Source organism: Enhydra lutris, unplaced genomic scaffold, assembly GCF_002288905.1.
Source record: "Enhydra lutris kenyoni isolate GAN:26980312 unplaced genomic scaffold, ASM228890v2 scaffoldscaffold1, whole genome shotgun sequence".
In the NCBI taxonomy this organism is placed as follows: domain Eukaryota; kingdom Metazoa; phylum Chordata; class Mammalia; order Carnivora; family Mustelidae; genus Enhydra; species Enhydra lutris.
Window position 1 is genome coordinate 39395 of NW_019154085.1, and position 22576 is coordinate 61970.

The 22576-nt window shown below is 37.2% G+C and overlaps 1 pseudogene; it reads left to right on the plus strand.

The window, feature by feature from the left end:
• Nucleotides 1-22576, plus strand: part of LOC111143585 — a 59213-nt pseudogene that overhangs the window by 22058 nt on the left and 14579 nt on the right.

Sequence of the window (22576 nt, forward strand, 5' to 3'; positions counted from 1 at the left end):
CCAGTAAGCTACCGGAATCTGATTAATATTTTATGATATATGAATTTTAAAGAATATTTTGAGAATCGTGACAGTGATTAATTCAGCTTTTAGAAAAAAAATTCAGGGAATTAATAAGTACCTACAAAGAGATACAAAATTACTTCAGCAACAGATATGACTGGTAGTGATGTATTAGTAGCATTAATTCTTTTTTTCCTGAGAGAAGCACTGGATTTGCACTTAGTGTGCTATTTCCAGTTTTCTGTTGAGCTGTGAAATAGGCTTAAAATATCGCCAGACTCTGTTGAACATGTCAGTGCTATATATTTCTTTTGTTTCTTTTTTTTTTTTTAAAGATTTTATTTATTTATTTGTCAGAGAGAGAGAGAGGGAGAGAGAGTAAGCACAGGCAGACAGAATGGCAGGCAGAGGCAGAGGGAGAAGCGGGCTCCCCGATGAGCAAGGAGCCTGATGTGGGACTCGATCCCAGGACGCTGGGATCATGACCTGAGCCGAAGGCAGCTGCTTAACCAACTGAGCCACCCAGGCGTCCCTCTTTTGTTTCTTTGAACAACCATGCTCTCCCCTGCAGTTTTTTCTTTCCATTGTCTAGATTTGTATTAACTTGTAGTAATCAAAAGAAGATCTGTATTGGGGATGACAATCCCCAGTATTCTGAGCCAAGATTGTCAAGGCTCAGAATCAAGGAGAAGGTGCCTATGAAGCTGAGCTCATCATTTCCATCCCTCCGCAAGCTGATTTCATCGGGGTTGTCCGCAATAGTGAAGTAAGCAAACTGCCTCTTTAAAAATCGAAATGCACTCATAGATCTCATTAAGATTAATGAGTTACCCCTCTATTTAGTGTAGTACAAGCTTAGCCATTCTACTTAAGGCTAAATTGCTAGGTAGTAGAGTGCCTGTCTTATATAATTCCTTTCAAGCCTGATACTTTTCATAATGCATTGATAGGACATTTTTAGAATTGCTAGCTAAGTTCCTGAAACAAGGTCAGGTAGATAAAGTGTCTTAGCCCATCCATCAAATAATTTGTTAGGGGTAATAAGGTCCTCTAGGGATCTTTCAGAAACAACTTTACATTCATATGTTGCAGTTGGACACAATTCTAGCTTCTCCCATACCCACCCCACCATTTACTCAAATGGCTGGATATTTTTTTAAAATAAGAAACTTAGCTATCCAACTGCGTGATGTTGTCTAGGAATTTTAGTGTGTTTTTTGGGGGTCATTAATTTATTTTCATTTCAATCCTCCCCTCTGCTTTTTTTTTTTTTTTTTTTTTTTGGCTGTCAAAGGCATTTGCAAGACTTTCCTATGTATTTAAGACAAAAGACCAAACCCGCCAGGTTAGGTATGTGATCTTGGAAACCCAATGAAGGCTGGAACTCAATTAACATATTTTAACTAAATACATTTTTTTTTCTTTTAAAGAAAAAAGCAAATTTTTCTGTGGGTTTTTCCATAGAAATTTTTAAAATAAATGCTTCAGAATGTCTCTTTAAGTTGGTTTTGATTTAGAATGTAATGACTAGCAGAGTTTGTTTGATTATGACTAAGATAATATAATAATGGATTGTGCTATTACACTGCATTCAATAAGCAGAATTTACACTGCCTTCATTTTGCTAAATGGATTGAGAACATGGGTTAAACTAAGGACTAAAATTGTAACTCTGATATTTTCACCTAATGCTTTAATGAACCCTTAAAGCTCTTCTGACAGATATCAAGACTGCCGTTACTAAGTGTGATAGAGTTGTCTCATGAATTTGAAACTGTATCGTCATCCCAAACAGAATCAAAGAGCATCTTAGTTGGATCAGGCTCCCCTTGAGGTGGAGAAAGGAGCCCAAGAATTTGAGAAAATGCACTCAGTGGGTCTGCTTCTGAAGTGCTCTAAAAAGTGAACAACATATAGCTGGAGAACTCTTAGTATCAAGGAAAAATGGGAGTATATTTTATCCTACTTTTTTTCTTGCTACTTTTTCTATAAAATTTAATTATAGTACAAAGACTTTGGTAACTTGAAGATCTGTTTATCTTTCCTGTTAGATATTATTCAAAGGCACAGACTTGGCAACTAACAGTGAATAAGCCTTAGAGATATAATGAACAGCACAGTGAATATACGTGATCATCAACCTTGCGGTGGCACCTGGATGGCTCAGTCAGGTAAGTGTCTGACTGTTGGTTTTGGCTCAGGTAGTGATCTCAGGGTCATGAGACCGAGCCCTGCATTAGGTTCCACACTACTCGTGGGATCTGCTTATCCTGCTCCCTCTGCCTCCACGCCGTTCTCTCTCCCTCTCAGATAAATAAGTAAATAAAAATCTTTAAAAAATCTTTTTCTAAGAGATTAGATCTTTATTCCAACCATAAAATAGAAATGATAATTATGTGACATGATAGAGATGCTAACTATAGCTACAATGGCAATCATATTATAATTTATAAATGTATCAAATCAACATGTTTTATAACTTAAATTTACCCAATGTTATATGTCAAATATATTCCAACAAAAGTTCCAATTCCTTCAGGTATAATTTCCATTAAAAGTCATTATTATTTCTAAATGCGTGGTCTCTTAGGAAGGAGGACCTGAACAAAGTACCCGGAGTTGAACTTTTCCACATGTATTTAACAATGTTTCACTAACAAGTGAACATAGTTTTCTATGTTCTCATTATCTCTAGCCTTCTCACTCACAGTTCACCCAGTGTAGATAATTTCAAGTTATTTCAAGTGGCCCGCTTCAGGCTTTATAAAGTGAGAGGTAGTTTGATGAAGTACACCCCAGAAGTTTCATTTTTGTGTATCATAAATGATCCCCAAGAAGCCTGCTTTCTCTTACCTTGTTAGCTCAGTTCTTTTTTTTTTTTTTTTAATGATTTTATTTATTTATTTGACACAGAGAGAGAGACAGCGAGAAAGGGAACACAAGCAGGGAGAGTGGGAGAGGGAGAAGCAGGCTCCCTGATGAGCAGGGATCCCTACTGGGAACTTGATCCCAGGACTCTGGGATCGTGACCTGAGCTAAAGGCAGATGCTTAAGGACAGAGCCACCCAGGCGCCCCCAGTTATTTTCTTTAAGAACAATGTTCCCGTGCAGGAATTCGGGTGATAATTGTTAGTGGAGTTGTGATAGGCATAGAGAAGTTCTGGCTCTAGCCCTACCTCTCAACCCTTGTGTAAGCCCCATTCTCTCACCTTTTAAACCCATTCATTCTTCTTTCCTGATCCATTAACACAAGTTCAGTTGTTAATTTCCTGTCACCAAATCAGTGTGCAGAATTGCTGTACTTTCACTGAATCAACAGATACTCACTTTTGCATTTTTATAAAGTTAATATTAGGTATTATTATGAGTAGATAAAATTACGTTAATAATTGTTAAGTAGGCTCCTTTATCATTGGCCCATGTATCTTAAATAAAAGAGATTCTATAGAAGATCAGATTTAATTATCTCTGTTAGAGTGTTTTCAGTTTTATTGTAAGCTCAGAAAAACCCCATTTCGGAATAATTCCTTTTATATTTGGACATTGGAATTTAAATTTCACTGATTAGACATTGTTTTAATTAATATTGCTATCTCTTCCTCCCTCTTCAGCTCCTAGCTGGTCTTTGTTTCAGTGTGCACCAGCAATCAGAGATGGATACTTCTGTGAAATTCGATTTACAGATCCAAAGGTATGGAAACAACATTTTTCAGTTTGTAATAACGATTAAGAAAATGTTACTTGTCATAAACATATTGTGTAATATGTTCTAAATGTTATGGAATAGAATAGGCTGAAATTTCAGTACTTGACTATATAATTTTTATTATTATTTTATTATTTTTTAATTTTATTTTTAAAATTTCACTTACAATGTTTCCAAGGCTGATTACTGTTTATAAAAATAAAATAGTATTCATTATTTTGTATAAATATATTAATGTCATAAATACTAAAAATATAGAAAATTTAGAAACATATAGAAAGAAAATAATAATCACCCATAGATACCCTTGTGAACATTTTGTTATATATCATATCATATCAATTTCTTTTACAGAATAAGATATTTTTTTACTTGAACACATCTCTGTATGTTTAACCATTTTCCTTATGGGTGGACATTTAATTTGCCTCCAATTTTTTTTAAGATGTTATTGATTCTGAGAGAGAGAGAGTGGCAGAGGGAGAGAAAGACTGTCCGGCAGACTGTGCGGAACAAACTCGGTCTCCCTCTCCTGACCCTGAGGTCGTGACCTGAGCCAAAATCGAGAGTTGGACACTTAAGCCATCCAGGCACCCCTGCCTCTAACTTTTTTTTTTCAAACTGTGATGAACATCTTTGTAGAAGATATGGTTTTCATTTTTTATTATGCCATTTTGAAAATCAATATTTCTATCCTAAGAATAATTTATTTTGAGTTTTGAGCTTGTAAAACAAAAATAAAAGAAGTAAAATTTGGTCATCTTGGAATTAAATGCCAATGAAAATAATTTTAAGTTAGTTTTTCCTTTCTTTGTTGCTTTTAATTTGTTCATTTGTTTCACTGCATTTGCCTCTGTATGTCTTTGATGATGATCATGCTTAGTTCAGGCCTAAATATGTATTTTTTCTTTTTCAGCTTCAATCTCTTTGACAAGGTAAGCCCAGTTGTTTCTTACAGAGCTGACCTCGCAGTCTTAGCCACTGTTGAGATAAGAAGGTCAGTATGATTACTGAGTTGAGTGTCTCATTCTTGTGAGATTTAAACTACTTTAAAATGTGATTACTTTTTTTAATTTATTTTTTATTTTTATTTTTTATAAACATATAATATATTTTTATCCCCAGGGGTACAGGTCTGTGAATCTCCAGGTTTACACACTTCACAGCACTCACCCCAGCACATACCCTCCCCAATGTCCATAACCCCACCCCCCTTTCCTAACCCCCCTCCCCCCAGGAACCCTCAGTTTATTTTGTGAGACTTCGAGTCACTTATGGTTTGTCTCCCTCCCAATCCCATCTTGTTTCATTTATTCTTCTCCTACCCCCTTAACCCCCCATGTTGCATCTCCACTTCCTCATATCAGGGAGATCATATGATAGTTGTCTTTCTCTGATTGACTTAGTTCGCTAAGCATGATACCCTCTATGGAAAGAACCTAGATGTCCATCAACAAATGAATGGATAAAGAAGATGTGGTATATATATACAATGGAATACTATGCAGCCATCAAAAGAAATGAAATCTTGCCATTTGTGACGACGTGAAAATGCAATTACTTTTTAAAAGCAACTATGAGGCTCAGTAGCTTCTTGTGGGAAGGATCCTCCCAAATTTCCTAGTAGTTTTACCGGAGCTAGAGCTTCTGTAGAAGTAAGGTCCTAGGTCTATTCCAAAGCCCCAAATACTTGTTGGTATCCTCCAGAAATAAACCAGATGTGGCAACACCAGGCACAAAATAAGTGTTGAACTTTGATGCAACTTCATTTACCAATTCACCCGTTACGTGAGATTCAGCAACGAGCAGTTTGTGTGCGGGTGTGTGTGCTTGTTCACATACACATACAGCTCTTTTTCTTTTAAATATGTATATTTTTAATTAGTTCTGATTAGATTCATCTGGATACAGGGTACTTTTGAAAATGAACTGACCGTATCGTTTTGTAATCATGGTAAGTTTTCTTTGGTCATCATTTAGAGTTTCAAGTCCTGATCATATCTTTCTTCCAGCTCCAGACTGGGAGCATAAGGAGAACCCTGAGACCGAAGAAGATGCCAGGCCACTTGTTCAGCACATCTATGAGGTCTGCAGTTGTTAGCTTTAACTGATACATGGTAGGGAGCCTTTAAAGAGAAGAACAGATAGCCTACTTAAAAAGACAAGTCTTTTCAGGGGCACCTGGGTGGCTCAGTGGGCTAAGCCTCTCCCTTTGACTCAGGTCATGATCTCAGGGTCCTGGGATCGAGCCCCGCATTGGGCTCTCTGCTCAGCGGGGAGCCTGCTTCCCCCCATCTCTCTGCCTGCCTCTCTGCTTACTTGTGATCTCTGTCTGTCCAATAAATAAATAAAATCTTAAAAAAAAAAGCGTGTTTAATGATTATGTAAACTGCATTGTTTAAGGATGTATCTGAACTTTCTTTGAATTTTTTCCCTATTCAGAAGTTCCTTTTTTTAAGACAAATAGCTTCAAGTGGTTAAAGAATGCACTTTATACAAATTGTCTAAAACCAGTTACTTCACTTGAATAAAAGCAATAGGTCATTGTTGAATATTTTCATATGGATTTTTTGCAGTTCTAACTAAAAATTGAAAGTGCCTATAGCAGATCATCCAAATTTTCTTCCTACAGAAAGAAAATATTCTATACCATCTTTCCTTTGAAAACTTTTTCATACTTTCCTCTTGTTATATATTTTCATCCCGGCATATACTGCTGTATAGTAGAGACAAATGCTGAGTTGATCTCCTTTGCCTCATAATGATCATGTTGGAATGTCAGAGTGACTATGGAACCCCTGCTGCTATTCAGATCTTTTGCTAAAGCTGGTATAGGGGGAGGATTATGGAATAGATTTTTGCTCAAAGTACTTACATTTTCTTTTCCCCATTAGCTCAGAAACAACGGTCCAAGTTCATTCAGCAAGGCAGTGCTGAATCTTCAGTGGCCTTACACACATAACCATAGCTCATTGTTACACATGCTTCAGTACGGAGCTGATGGGTCCACGAACTGCACGTCAGACACGGAGATCAACCCTTTGAGAATTAAGGTAATGTACTTAATAGCAACTTTTCATTATGATATTTAATGCTTTTCTTTCTAGGTATATGGGAGAAATGTACAAAATAAAACATTTATTTATTTTTAACGATTTTATTTATTTATTCTAGAATGAGAAAGAGATGAGCAGACAGGAGGGGCAGAGGGAGAGGAAGACTCCATGCAAAGCAGGGATCCCGATGCAGGGCTCAATCCCAGGACCCCAGATCGTGACCAGAGTGGAAGGTAGACACGTAACCCACTGAGCCACCCGGGTGCCCAAAATAAAGTAAATGCTTTAATAACACAAACCCACTCTACAAAAATATTTTACTTCATAACCAGTACACTAAAGATTAAATTGCTTATTTGTATAATGAGTAAGGATTAATTCCTTACTCTGAGAAGTCCTAATGAATCATTTACTTATGGAGAGACCCAGCATGACTTTGGGTCCACTGTATTGTGGTTTATCCACATGTGATATTGTGACGGGGTGTTTTGTTATTGAAATTTTTGTCTTTGGGAAAAGATCTAACATTTTACTTAACCTGGCTCTTTTGACTTCCATGACTTAGAAAAACTTCATTTTGTGGAGTTCTGTACTTTTGGACATCTTAGCACATGTATTTGGATAAGAAGCTCTTGCCCAATTTGGACTAAGGAAAGTTAAGAAAACAGAACAAAAAGCTCTTTTGAAATGATACATATTCATGGTTGACATTTACCACTGTTGGCACAATGAAATCTCAGGCTGTTCCCTGTGTTTTATCCATGTCCCCCGTAGCTGTGCAAGGGGTGAAGAAAATCATGGCTAAGCAGAGGTAACTTTCCACATACCTAAGGACTCTCTGTGCTTACTTTCTATCATATATTAAGTGGTAAATTTGTCCTAACACATATTCAGTCACCCTGTTTTAATCATATATAACAGTTTATGCCAAAACATCAGTGCAAAATGTTTTCCAATGTTATAAACCATCAGTTTCTCTGTAACCCTAGATCTCAAATTCACAAACCGAAAAGAATGACACAGTTCCTGGCCAAGGGGACGGGAACCATCTCGTCACCAAGCGGGATCTCACCCTCCGCGAGGGAGATGTTCACACTTTGGTAAGCGCCACTTCAACAACAAGCACGTTAGAAATTAAAAAATATGTGATTATAGAACTGATGCCCGAGAACATTTCAAAAATAGAGGCAGCTATGCTTGGAAGAACCACATATATTTTTGTACTATTCACTCCTCTTACTGTCCTTGTTCCTAGTCAAATTAATGCCAGATTTTCTTTAAATGATCTATCTTTGTAGATTGCTAACAAAAGTATTTTGTATTCCCATTTATTTTTCTGGCTGTACTCTAACTGACCTCTTTCTCGACCTCATCCTAATCTTGGAGGCTTTAGTGCAATATTGGGAGAAAAACCCAGGAGGCCTCAACAAAAATATATTACAAGAATAATTAGCATTATGACCAACTTTTGTTGAATCAGTCTGTGTTAGGACTATAATGTTATAAAATGGCTTATCATTTAAGTTTTTGAAATTTACCCAATCTGCAAACCATGAGCTAATGGGGAATCCAGGACAGTGTTTGTATTCATTCATAAGCACCAACTACATTCACATCGCCAAATTCCATAGGTCTTAGTTTTCGTCTGCCTCAACCCTCGGTGACGTTTGGCACTGTCCGCCCCTTGTGCCATTACTCCTCGTTCACTTCCGAGACCAGGCTCTCTTGGCCCCTCCCCTGTCTCAACTAGCTACTTCTTATTCTTCACTTCCAGACCTTTAATTCTAAAGAGTGTTCCAGGGCCCACATCTCAGATTTCTTACCTGCTCCACACACATTCATTCGTTAGATCTGTACCATCCAATACTACGGACACCAGACACATTTCAAGTAGCCACATGTGGCTCCTACTTCGGGAGGCAGAGGTACCTCCGCACTGATGATTTCTCGTCATCTCATGTCTCAGTATCATATCTCATACTGATGTTGTGGGAAGCTCCAATCAGACAGTGCTGTACTAGAGGATGCCGTTCACTCTCATGGCTATAAACACTATCTCTGTGTGCATGACTTCAGTTTACGTTCCTAACCCGATCCTGGGCATTGAACGCCAGATTCCATTATCCAACGGCCTGCTGGAACTCCTCTTAAATATTTAATAGTAATCTTAAATTTTTTCCCAAGAACATACCACTGAGTTTTTCCAACTCTGCTCTTCCTGCAGTGTTCCACATTTGAGTAAGGCATTGTCCAGAACCTGGGAATTGTGATTGACTCCTCTTTTTCTCTCAAACTTTACATCCTATATACTAACCAACGCTGTCAATATCTACTTTCCAATTGCCCTGAACCTGGACCCGTCCCAGCAGCTAGACCCCTGTTACAGCCTCACCAAGGCCTGCCTCTCTTACTTGGATTATTGCCAGACTTCTAGTTGGACTCCATATTTGTCTCCCCCCCATCACAGTTTATTTGCCAAATAGGAGCCATAGTGATCTTTTTAAATGGAGAAGAGAGCCTGTTAATCCGTGTTAAGTGCCTTCCCATCTAAGTCAGAGAGGAAGGCTTTAAGCCCAACAAGATCTAGGCCCTTAGAACTTGCCGGCTGCATTTCCTCTCCTTACTCGCTCCTCATGTCTTGGACACCTTAGTTTTTCCTTGGACAGACGTCCCCAAACATGTTTCTACAACCAGGCTTTGAAAATTTTTCTCCAATCTCCCTGGAATGCTCTCTAGAGGGAATGCTCTTTGTCCAGATAAACCTGTGGCTTATTTTCCCGTCTCCTTCCAGTGTCCTTAACTGGCAGATTATGACAGGACTTCCCTCACCAGCCACGTGAAATAGAAATTACTTTTAACTCCCACCCCACTTTTGATTCTGTACATTATCCTCCTACACAACTACATTTTAAAAAAATTGAGATAAAACTTGCATGATCTAAAATGCACCATTTTAACCAATTTGAAGTATGTGATTGAGTGATTTTTAGTATATTTGTGACATCATGCAACCACCACCATTATCTAATTCCAGAACATTTTCATTGCTCCAAAGAGAAATACTGTCCCCATTACAGAGTCACTACCCATTCCTCCGGAACTGTTGCCAGTCCCAGCAACCACCAGCCTGCTTTCTGTCTCTAAGGATCTGTCTGTTCTGGACATCTCATATAAATGAAATCATATGATACATGGTCTTTTGTGTTTGGCTTCTTTGATCCGTTTAATGTTCTTAAGGTTCACCATGTTATAGCATAGAGTAGTACTTCAGTCATTCTTTATGGCTGAATAATACTCCATTCTGTGGATATATGACATTTTGTCTATTCATTCATTGACGAACATTGTTTGTTTCTACTTTTTGTTTACTTTGAATAGTGCCATTATGAGCATTCATGTACAAGTTTTTGCATGGACATGTTTTCAGTTCTCTTGGAAATAAACCTGGGAGTAGTTCTCTGTAGAACTCTGTTTAACTTTTGAGAAACTACCAAACTTTTCCGAAGTGGTTGCACCTTTTTTACTTTCAACTAGCAATTCAATTTGTCCACCTTTGTCACCACTGGCACTTGCCTTAAAAAATTCTTTTTACTGTGCTCTATGGTCATCCTTGTCAGTGTGAAGTTGTGTCTCATTGTGGCTTTATTTGTATTTCCTTGATGACTAAGATGTTGAGCATCTTTTGAGTTGTAGGTCGTCTTTTGAGAAATGTCTTTTCAAATCCTCTGCCCATTTTTGTTTGTTTACTTAAATTTATTTATGTTAGGGAGCAGATGGAAGAGCAGTGGGAGAGGGGAAAAAGAATCCCAAGCAGACCGACTCAACACTGAGCATGGAGCCCAACACAGGGCTCTATGCCGTGACCCTGAGATCATGACCTGAGCTGAAATGAAGAGTCAGTTACTCATCCAACTGAGCCACCCAGGTACCCCATTTTGCCCACTTTTAAAGTGGGTTGCTTGCCTTTGTTGTTAAGTCATAACAAGTTCTTTATGTATTCTGGACACTTCCCTTTACAGAGCTATTATTGTGCATATTTTCTCTCATTTTGTAAATTGTCTTTTCACTTTTTTGATAGTATCCCTTTGATGCAAAAAGTTTTCTAATTTGAAGACTTTCAGATTTGTCAAGATTTTTTCTTCTTTTGTTGTTTCTGCTTTTGCTGCCGTAGTTAAGAAACCATTGCCTAACCTGAGATCCTGAACATTTATGCCTAAGTTTTTTGGTTTTCTAAATTTTATACTTTTGAGTCTTATTTTTATCTATACATGTATCTTTATGTAAGTACCAAATTGTTTTGATTATTATAGCTCTGCAGTAAGTTTTGAAATTGAGAAGTGAGTCCTCAAACACTTTCTTCTTTTTCAAGATTGTTTTAGCTATGTGGTGCTCTTTACAATTCCATATGAATTTTAGGATCAGCTTGATCATTTCTACAGAAAATGTAGTTGGAATTTTAACAGCAGTTTTACTGGATCTGCAAGAATTTAGGAGTGTTGTCATCTTAATGATAGTAAGTTTTTCAATTCTTGAACATGAGATATCTTTCCATTTATTTAGGTCTCAGTTTCTTTAAAAAATATTTTGTACTTGTAAGTGTATGCAAGTCTTGCACTTTCTTGGTTAAATTACTTCTATGTATTTTATTCTTTTGGGATGCTCTTTTAAATAGAATTGTTTTCTTAATTTAATCTTCAGAATTTTCATTATTGGTATATAGAAATAAAAGTTATTTATAGATCAATCTTGCATTCTGTACCTTCCCTAATAGTTTTATTGTGGATTCTTTAGTGTTTTTGTATATAAGATCCTGTCATCCATGAACAGATAGTTTTACTTCTTCCTTTCCAATGTGGGTACCTTTTATTTAATTTTTTTCTTGCTTAATTGTATTCGCTAGGGCCTTCTGGACAATTTGAATAAAAGTGTCATGAGTGGGCACTGTCGTCTCATTTCTGATCTTAGGGGAAAAGCATTTTTCTTTCACCATTAAGTGTGGTATTAGTTACCAGTTTCTCATAGATGCCCTTGCATGGGTCAGGGAAACTTGGTTATTCCTTGTCATCGACTAGAAGTGCTACGTACTGGGTAGCATTGTTGTAACTATGAATGTGACAGGTCTAATGCAGTTTGACCAGCACATGCAAGGTGGTCATTATTTCCTATCCAGTTGCCTTCCAGTTATTGATAAAAACACTGAATGTAGCAAATTCAGCATGGGACCATCAGCATGCCATTTGATTTCTATGGGTCTGACATGGCACAGGTGGTCAAGATTCATTCTGTTTCTTTTTCTTTCCCATAGGCATAGTATGATCTGATTTTTATGTCTTACTATAATCATCATGCTCTGGGTTTACCTAAGAATATTAATTTCTAGAAGAATGTTGACTTCTAAAATCTTAGAATTTTCTAGAAGAATGTTGATTTCTGGCCATAAAAATACATCTTTTAATATTATAGATCTTATCCTTATATAACAAATCACATTAAAATCAACCTCTTTATTTTTATATTATTATTTTTTTAAAGTAGACTCCATGCCCAGTGTGGAGCCCAACACGGGGCTTGACCTCACAACCCTGAGATGAAGACCTGAGCTGAGATGGAGTCAGGCGCCTAACTAACTAAGCCACCCAGGTGCCCCTAAAACCGACCCCTTTTAAGAAAAAGCATTCATAACTCCACTATTGGCCTATCATTTTAAACATGATTCTTATAAGGCAAGAGAATCTGGATCATCTCTTTAGCCCTCACATAAAACAACAAATACTTTTCTTTTAAGTAAAGAATTTGTTTCCGCAGGGTTGTGGAGTTGCTGAGTGCCTGAAGATTGTCTGCCAGGTTGGACGACTAGACAGAGGAAAGACTGCCATCCTGTATGTAAGGTCCCTGCTGTGGACTGAGACCTTTATGAATGTAAGTAGACAGATAACAGCATTCACCAATCTATCCGTTTTCTCCAAGACGTGAAAAAGGCCTCACATCGGAAATCATTTCATTGTTATTTCCATACAGAAAGAAAACCAGAATCGTTCATACTCTCTGAAGTCATCTGCTTCTTTTAACGTCATTGAATTTCCTTATAAGAACCATCCAATTGGGGTGCCTGGGTGGCATCCTTAAGCATCCACCTTCAGCTCAGGTCATGATCTCAGGGTCCTGGAATCGAGTCCCGCATTGGGCTCCCTGCTCAGTAGGGAGCCTGCCTCTCCCTCTGCCCTCCCTGCTTGTGTGCATACTCTCTCTCAAAATAAATAAATAAAATCTTTAAAAAAAATAAAAAAAACCTTCCAAGTGAGGGTGCCTTCAACTCCACATCAGTAAGTCATTGACTTGGGGAAATGGAATAAATGTACTCAGTTCAATGCCAAAGATTTTTTTAAATTTTATTTTAAATAATTATACCTTAACTATTGTAGAAGTTACCTGATAGGCTTGTAACCTAGTTAAATATTATTTTACTCGCTCACCCCAGAATTATTAAAGGTAGATTTTTTTTTTACTTTAACATGCTATTACATGTTAATTTTTGTTTAATCTACAATCCATTTCCTTACATTTTAATTTGTATGTTTAGGTTCTATTTCAAATAATGTAAGCCAACCTATACTAGAAACTCTATGATCAGAAATGCCTCTTTTGTGTAATAGTTTAATTTCCTCTCATCATCATGATGCTAAAAGCCATACGCAGTTGGGAATCATTTCCAGAGTACATGTATTCCATTGTATTACTCTGACTATTTAAAATACAAAAAAAAAAAAAAAATGCATTTAAGGAGCACCTGGGTGGCTCAGTGGGTTGAAGCCTCTGCCTTCAGCTCAGGTCATGATCCCAGAGTCCTGGGATCAAGCCCCTCATCGGGCTTTCTGCTCAGCAGAGCCTGCTTCCCTTCCTCTCTCTGCCTGCCTCTCTGCCTACTTGTGCTCTCTGTCTGTCAAAAAAAAAAAAAAAAATTTAAATTAAAAGACTGTACTTCTTTGATAAACTTGTTTATTTGTTGTATGCTCTGAGAGCAAGAATTTTTAGTTGTCATTAATTTATTTTCTTCCTATATATGTATTCTTCCTTATATTTCTAAAATCTTACTGGGAATGAACTAAGGTCAGCGAGGAATCTTTGCAAATTACAGGAACCTGCATCCACCCTCCCAACCCCACGAGAAAGCTTGGAACTGACGTTCTCCACATGGGTTGCTGATTTCCTTCCAGAAATAGTGTGATGCCACTCACGGGGATATTACCTTAGTTTTGACAAGGTAGCGTGTGCAAAACCAGCCTCAGCTACCAAAAATAACTACAGAAGTTACTTTTATAAGCAATTCAAGTTATTGGGAGCCTTTTAAAACTTTTGTAGTTTTATTAACATAAATTACTTTTTTAGGATTTTTATATAAAAAACTGCATAGGTGTCACGTTATAGTTTCATATGCCTGCAGGGTGATGATTCTTCTACAGGAATATGTGATTTATTCACAGTTCCTCAAGGTCTGGGAATGACTCCTAATTATACCTATTTTTGTGCAGTTACAGCATGTTATGCTTTAGAAATTGAGATTTTAGTAGTTTTTTTTTAAATATTTTATGAGAGTTTAGTAGATTTTTAACTGCTGTCCTCATTAGGCAATGATAAATATTTCCCTCAAATAACTGAATATTTTTCTGTGTTTTAAAAATAATTGAAATTTATCTGCCATGTCTTGTGTTCTAATTCTTTACACAAGTGGCTAAGCTAGAATGTATTCATAAAACAGAGGAATGTGAGTTATATATGTTAGAACATGACAAGACCCTGTATTTCACTTTAATGAATCTCAAAATTAATAGGTTTGTAATATAGATTTTATTAGTAGCTTAAAAGATTTTAGTCATATGCAATAAGTATTTTTACTATCAGTAAGTAAAGTTTGTTAAGAAAAAATGCTTCTATCCTAGGGTCTGCCACCGAACAGTCACTAAGTTGACAACTTTCACACTTGTTTTCTCACCTAATAGTAGTCTTCCCTGAAAGTATGTGTTGGATAGAAATTCACTCTTTTAGAAAAATGTAACTGTTTGCTTTTGCATATTCTGTTCCTTTTATGGCCTCTATCTCAAGGTGTAATCTTGTATGGGAGACTGAAGGATATTGTTGTTATTGAAAGCAGGATGTTTTAAGTCCCCTTTTATGAAATATACTTTTTTTTTTTTTTTTTTTTGTCAGAGAGAGTGAGCACAGGCAGACAGACAGGCAGCAGAGGCAGAGGGAGAAGCAGGCTTCCTGCTGAGCAAGGAGCCCAATGTGGGACTCAATCCTAGGACGCTGGGATCATGACCTGAGCCGAAGGCAGCCGCTTAACCCACTGAGCCACTCAGGCATCCCTATGAAATGTGCTTTTAAGCAGTAGTATTTTCCTTTAAAAAATGAAAATGCATATTTCTACAAAAGTATGATAGAAGAATGATTTGGAAGCTTACTCTTTGAGGAAAATGTTTGGGAAAATGTTGGAATTCTTTTTACCCTGAAGCAGCATGTGAATGTATTTGGTTAAAGTTATCAGACAATAGTTCTTTGATTTTCAAACATTTTAAATACTACTGTGTTTATGATTTATTGAAAATTAAAATCCATTTTGGGTGTAAAATTTTAATAATCTGATCAGTTTTAAAAAACATGAGTGAGATACAGTGTACTTAAAGCATTTAATATTGGTAAGAACTATGATTCTGTTGTCGATTTCTTAAGTAAGCATTTATTTCAGAATTGATATTTTGAGAAACATTTGTGTGAGGGATATTCTTTCTTTTCTTCCTCCTTTACCATTCTCTTGTGATGAATTATTATTATTATTTTATTATGATGATGGTTATTATTATGATATAGGTCTTCATAATTCTGAAGTATAAAACAATTAAAACTTTAGTGCCACAATTTTACCTGTGTTTCGAAACTACTATTTCGTAGTAAATTCTTATCAATACTTCATATCATGAGAAAGTTAAAGTGCCAGTAAAAGAGACTGTATTTATACTGACTTCCTTAAGAGGGCTGTGAAAGACTTGTGAGAGTTAATGATGACCCCAAGAGAGATTTAAGTGGCAAAAGTACAGTATATAATAGATCAGCTGCTTTTTATAAGGCAAACAAACTGTAAATTGATAGACACTTCTTTGTTGCAAAACACAGTGCCAACCTTGGAGAAGAAGAATTTGAATTTTTGAAATACATGTGTATGACCATCGCCTATCTTAATGTCACTTTGTATGTTCTCTCGGATAGTTTGTATATGTGGTAGTTTGGCAAATAAAAAATGTAAATTTCAGAAATTGAATATAGGATCAAAAATGGCAAATAAAATAACTTATTACTCAGTGTTTTGGAGACTAGCCCTTTTAATTTGTTGATATGCTAGTTTGAACAATGAACCCCAGGCATATATGCTTGTATTTCATTGTAATTTCTGATATGTAATGAGCTTCTTGGGAGAGGTACCAAATCCTTGATTTTTGTTGTCCTTGTTCTCAAGTGCAATATAATGATGTAACCAAACCTAGATAATTTTCAGAGTCATTGTTAGTTTAGTAAACCTACTCTAAACAGAGATTTTAAACTTATTAAAATTTTGGTTAGTAGGAAGGAGGGATTCTGCTATAGTTATACAAATGCAGTTATTTACCCCTAAAAGGTACATTGTACATATTTTAAAATTTTTATTTATTTTTTAAATTTCTTTTCAGTGTTCCAGAATTCATTGTTTATGCACCACACCCAGTGTTCCATGCAATACGTGCCCTCCTTAATACCTACCACCAGGCTCACCCAACCTCCTACCACCCCACCCCTTCAAAACCCTCAGATTGTTCCTCAGAGTCAACAGTCTCTCATGGTTCATCTCCCCTTCCAATTTCCCTCAACTCCCTTCTCTCCATCTCCCCATGTCTTCTGTGTTATTCCTTATGCTCCACAAATAAGTGACACCATATGATAATTGACTCTCTCCGCTTGACTTATTTCACTCAGCATAATCTCCTCCAGTCCTGTCCGTGTTGATACAAAAGTTGGGTATTCATCCTTTCTGATGGAGGCCTAATACTTTATAGTGTATATGACCACATCTTCCTTATCCATTCGTCCGTTGAAGGGCATCTTGGTTCTTTCCACAGTTTGGTGACCGTGGCCATTGCTGCTATGAACATTGGGGTACAGATGGCCCTTCTTTTCACTACATCTGTATCTTTGGGGTAAATACCCAATAGTGCAATTGTGGGGTCATAGGGAAGCTCTATTTTTAATTTCTTAAGGAATCTCCACACTGTTTTCCAAAGTGGCTGCACCAACTTGCATTCCCAAAAACAGTGTAAGAGGGTTCCCCTTTCTCCACATTCTCTTAACACTTGTTGTTTACTGTCCTGTTGATTTTGGCCATTCTACTGGTGTAAGGTGGTATCTCAATGTGGTTTTGATTTGGATCTCCCTGATGGCTAATGACAATCAACATTTTTTCATGTGTCTGTTAGCCATTTGTATGTCTTTGGAGAAGTGTCTGTTCATGTCTTCTGCTCATTTTTTAAAATGATTATCCGTTTTACATGTGTTGAGTTTGCGGAGTTCTTAAAGATTTTATTTATTTATTTGACAGAGAGACAAGAGATTGCAAGGAGGCAGAGCAGCAGGCAGAGAGAGAGAGAAAGGGAAGCAGGATTTCTGGTGAGCAGAGAGCCTGATTCGGGGCTTGATCCCAGGATCCTGAGATCATGACCTGAGCCGAAGGCAGAGGCTTAACCCACTGAACCACCCAAACACCCCGAGTTTGAGGAGTTCTTAATAGATACTGGATATCAGCCCTTTGTCTGCATTGTCATGTGTGAATATCTCCTCCCATTCTGTGGGTTGCCTCTTAGTTTTATTGACTGTTTCCTTTGCTGTGCAGAAGCTTTTGATCTTGACGAAATCCCAGAAGTTCATTTTTTGTTTTTGTTTCCTTTGCCTTTGGAGACATGTCTTGAAAGAAGTTGCTGTGGCTGATATCGAAGAGGTTACTGCCTATGTTCTCCTCTAGGATTCTGATGGATTCCTGCCTCACATTGAGGTCTTTCATCCATTTCTAATTTATCTTTGTGTATGGTGTAAGAGAATGGTCGAGTCTCATTCTTCTACACACAGATGTCCAATTTTCCCAGCACCATTTTTTGAAGAGACTGTCTTTTTCCACTGTATATTTTTTCCTGCTTTGTTGAAGATTATTTGACCATAGAGGTGAGGGTCCATATCTGGGCTCTCTACTCTGTTCCACTGGTCTATGTGTCTGTTTTTGAGCCAGTATCATGCTCTCTTGATGATCACAGCTTTGTAGTAACCCTTGAAATCAGGCAATGTGATGCCTCCAGTTTTGTTTTTCTTTTTCAACATCCTTAGCAATTCGGGGTCTCTTCTGATTCCATACAAATTTTAGGATTGTTTGCTCCAGCTCTTTGAAAAATGCTGGTGGAATTTTGATCGGAATGGCATTGAAAGTATAGATTGCTCTAGACAGTATAGACATTTTAACAATGTTTATTCTTTCGATCCATGAGCATGGAATGGTCTTTCATATTTTTTTGTCTTCTTCAATTTTTCATGAGTGTTCTGTAGTTCCTCAAATACAGATCCTTTACCTCTTTGGTTAGGTTTATTCCCAGGTATCTTATGGTTCTTGGTGCTGTAGCAAATGGAATTGATTCTCTGATTTCCCTTTCTATTTTTTCATTGTTAGTATATAAGAAATCAACTGATTTGTACATTGATTTTATATCCTGTCACATGACTGAATTGTTCTATGAGTTCTACTAGTTTGGGGGTGGAGTGTTTTGGGTTTTCCATACAAAGTATCAGGTCATCTGCAAAGAGAGAGAGTTTGACTTTGTCTTTGCCAATTTGAATACATTTTACTTCTTTTTGTTGTCTGATTGCTATTGCTGGGACTTCTAATACTGTGGTGAACAAGAGTGGTGAGAGTGGGCATCCTTGTCGTGTTCCTGATCTCAGTGGGAAGGCTGCAAGCTTTTTCCCATTGAGGATGATATTCACTGTGTGTCTCTCATAGACAGATTCTATGAAGTTGAGGAATGTTCCCTCTATCCCTATATTTTGAAACATTTTAATCAGGAATGGATACTAGATTTTGCTAAATCATCAATTGAGAGGACCATGTGGTTCTTCTCTCTTCTCTTATTGATTTGTTCTACCACAATGATGGATTTGCGAATGTTGAGCCACCCTTGCATCCCAGGGATGAATCCCACCTGGTCATGGTGGATAATCTTTTTAATGTACTGTTGGATCCTATTAGCTAGGATCTTGTTGAGAATCTTAGCATCCATATTTATCAGGAATGTTGGTCTGAAATTCTCCTTTTTGGTGGGGTCTTTGCCTGGTTTGGGGATCAGAGTAATGCTGGCTTCATAAAGAGTCTGGAAGTTTTCCTTCTGCTTCAATTTTTTTTTAAACAGCTTTAGGAGAATAGGTATTATTTCCTCTTTGAAAGTTTGGTAGAATTCCCCAGGGAATCCGTCAGGTCCTGGGCTCTTGTTTTTGGGGAGGTTTTTGATCACTGCTTCAATCTCATTACTAGATATTGGTTTATTCAGGTTGTCAATTTCTTCCTGATTCAGTTTTGGAAGTTTATAGGTTTTCAGGAATACATCCATTTCATCTAGGTTGCTTAACTTATTGGCATATAACTGTTGATAATAATTTCTGATGATTGTTTCTATTTCCTTGGTGTTAGTTGTGATCTCTCCCTTTTTATTCATAATTTTATTAATTTGGGTCTTTTCTCTTTTCTTTTGGATTAGTTTGGCCAATAGTTTATCAATCTTATTGATTCTTTCAAAAAAACAGCTTCTAGTTTCATTGATGCTTTCTACTGTATCTCTAGTTTCTATCTCCTTGATCTCTGCTCTAATCTTGATTATTTCCCTTCTTGTATGTGGAGTTGGCTTAATTTGTTGCTGATTCTCCAGTTCTTTAAGGTGTAAAGACAGCTGGTATATTCTGTATTTTTCAATTTTTTTGAGGGAGGCTTCCATGGCTGTGTATTTCCCCCTTAGGACCACCTTTGCTGTATCCCATAGGTTTTGGACCAAAGTGTCTTCATTCTCATTGGTTTCCATGAATTGTTTATGTTCTTCTTTGATCTCCTGGTTGATCCAAGCATTCTTAAGCAAGGTGGTCTTTAGCTTCCAGGTGTTTGAGTTCCTTCCGAACTTCTTCTTGTTGTTGAGCTCCAGTTTCAAAGCATTGTGGTCTCAGAATATGCAGGGAATAATCTCAGTCTTTTGGTATCGGTTGAGCCCTGATTCGTGACCCAGTATGTGGTCTATTCTGGAGAAGTTTCCATGTGCACTCGAGAAGAATGAGTATTCTGTTGTTTTAGGGTGGAATGTTCTGTATAGATCTATGAAGTCCATCTGGTCCAATGTGTCATTCAATGCTCTTGTTTCTTTACTGATTTTCTGCTTGGATGATCTGTCTATTACTGTGAGTGGCATGTTAAGATCCCCTACTATTAAAATATTCATATCAATATGACTATCTTGATTAATAGTTGTTTTATGTAGTTCATTGCTCCCATATTGGGGACATAAATATTTACAATTGTTAGATCTTCTTGGTGGATAGACCCTTTAAGAATGAGGTAGTGTCCTTTTGTATCTCTGACAACAGTCTTTAGTTTAAAATCTAATTTATCTGATATGAGAATCGGTGCCCCAGCCTTCTTTTGAGGCCCATTGGCATGAAAGATGTTTCTCCATCCCTTCACTTTCAGTCTGGATGTATCCTTAGATTCCAAATGGGTCTCTTGTAGACAACATATGGATGGGTCCTGTCGTTTTATCCAATCTGCAACCCCGTGCCATCTTATGGGCACCTTTAGGCCATTCACGTTGAGAGTGATTATTGAGAGATACGTTTTTATTGACATCGTGTTACCTGTAAAGACTCTGTTTCTATAGATTGTCTCCATAAATTTCTGTTCAGTGATATTCTTGGGATTTTTCCTCTTTTATAGAACCCCCCTTTATATTTCCTGTAGTGTCAGCTTGGTGGTCACATACTCTTTTAAGCCTTGCTGGTCTTGGAAGCTCTTTATCTCTCCATCCATTTTGAGTGTCAGTCTTGCTGGATAAAGTATTCTTAGCTGCATGTTCTTCTCATTTAGTGCCCTGAATACATCTTGCCAGCCCTTTCTGGCTTGCCAGGTTTCTTCAGGACACGTCTGACATTATTCTGATGGGTTTTCCTCTGTACGTAAGGAATTTCTTCCCCCTAACTGCTTTCAAGAGCTCCTGTCTAAAATTATGATTCATCATTTTCACAATCAGGAGTCTCGAGGTCTTTCTAGATTCTGTGATCTTGGGTGGGGGAGACCTTTCTGCCTCTAGGACACAAATGCTGGTTCCATTTGCCAGATTGGGAACATTTTCATGGAGAATTTGTTCAACTATATCCTCTAGTCGTCTTTCTTTCTCCACCCACTCAGGGATTCCAATAATTCTGACGTTGGAACATTTCATGGCATCATTTATTTCCTTAATTCTGTTTTCATGGCTTCTAAGCTGTTTGTTCCAGGCTTCCTCCTGATCCTTTCTCTCTATCTGTTTGTCCTCCAGATCCCTAATTCTATCTTCTGTCTCAGTTACCCTAGCTGTTAGAGAATTTAGATTACATTGGAACTCATTGAGAACATTGTGAACATCATCCCTTGTGGCTTTCACTTCTGCCCTAATCAATTCCATTTTGTCATTAATAGTTTTCTCCAATCTAGCCATTGCCTGGATAATTGTTAGCTTGAATTTCCTTTCTGACATACTGTTTATGTCCATATCCAATAGCTCTGATGGAGAGGGCCCAGTTTCTGAATTTTTCCTCTGTTGGGCATTCCTCCCCCTAGTCATTTTGGTGAAAGGTGGCTGAGGGGATGTGCAGCTGAATGTATCAACCATGGGGCAGGCACAGTGCACCCTGGAACACTTCTGAGTAATCGGGAGTCCCCACCAAAAAGAAAGAAAAAAGAAAAAAGGAGAGAGAGAGAGAGAGACAAGAGAAAAATAAATAAATAAATTAATTAATTAAAAAAAGAGAAGTCCCAGCCTGAATGCGCCCCAAAGGTACAATTTATAAAGTATATAAACAAAAACACCAACAAAAGTAAATGACAAGAAAAAAAAGAACCCAGCCAAAATGAACCCCAAGTATAAGTTGTAGATACTACCAGAACAAAAACAAATACACAGAAACACTGACAGAAGAAAAAGATGGGAGGGTGGTTTTAAATTCTCAGTGTGGGCGAGGAAGGTTATTTTGAATCTTCCTGGATGTAACTTGATATCTTCGTTAAAAGACTCAACTTTCCTGAGTTAAAGGGGGATTAAAACTGGTTTATATATAGGGGTAGCATTGATTGGGGAAAGGGAATTCCTTGAAGCTTATCTCTATATGAATATTTTTTTAAAAAGTAAAATAAAAATAATTAAAAAAATTAAAAAATAGATAAGCAAAAGAAAAACACAGGCATATGTATCAAAAAAGTTCAAGTTAAAAGGTTATGAAATTTGTTGTACTGAACATCTCATTGTGATGGTAAATAGGTTAAAAAATATTAAAAAGTTGAAAAGAATGAGAATAGTGGGAACGAATTAAAAATAAAAGTATCTATAAAGTAATGGTGGTTGTCTTCTTGGGTTTTTGTTTGTTTATTTGTTTTGGGGGAGGGGCCCGCCACGTGGGTTTTCAGGCAGTCTTGCTAGAGCTCAGTCCTCCTGCCCCCTCACAAGGGGCTGGGCTCTGA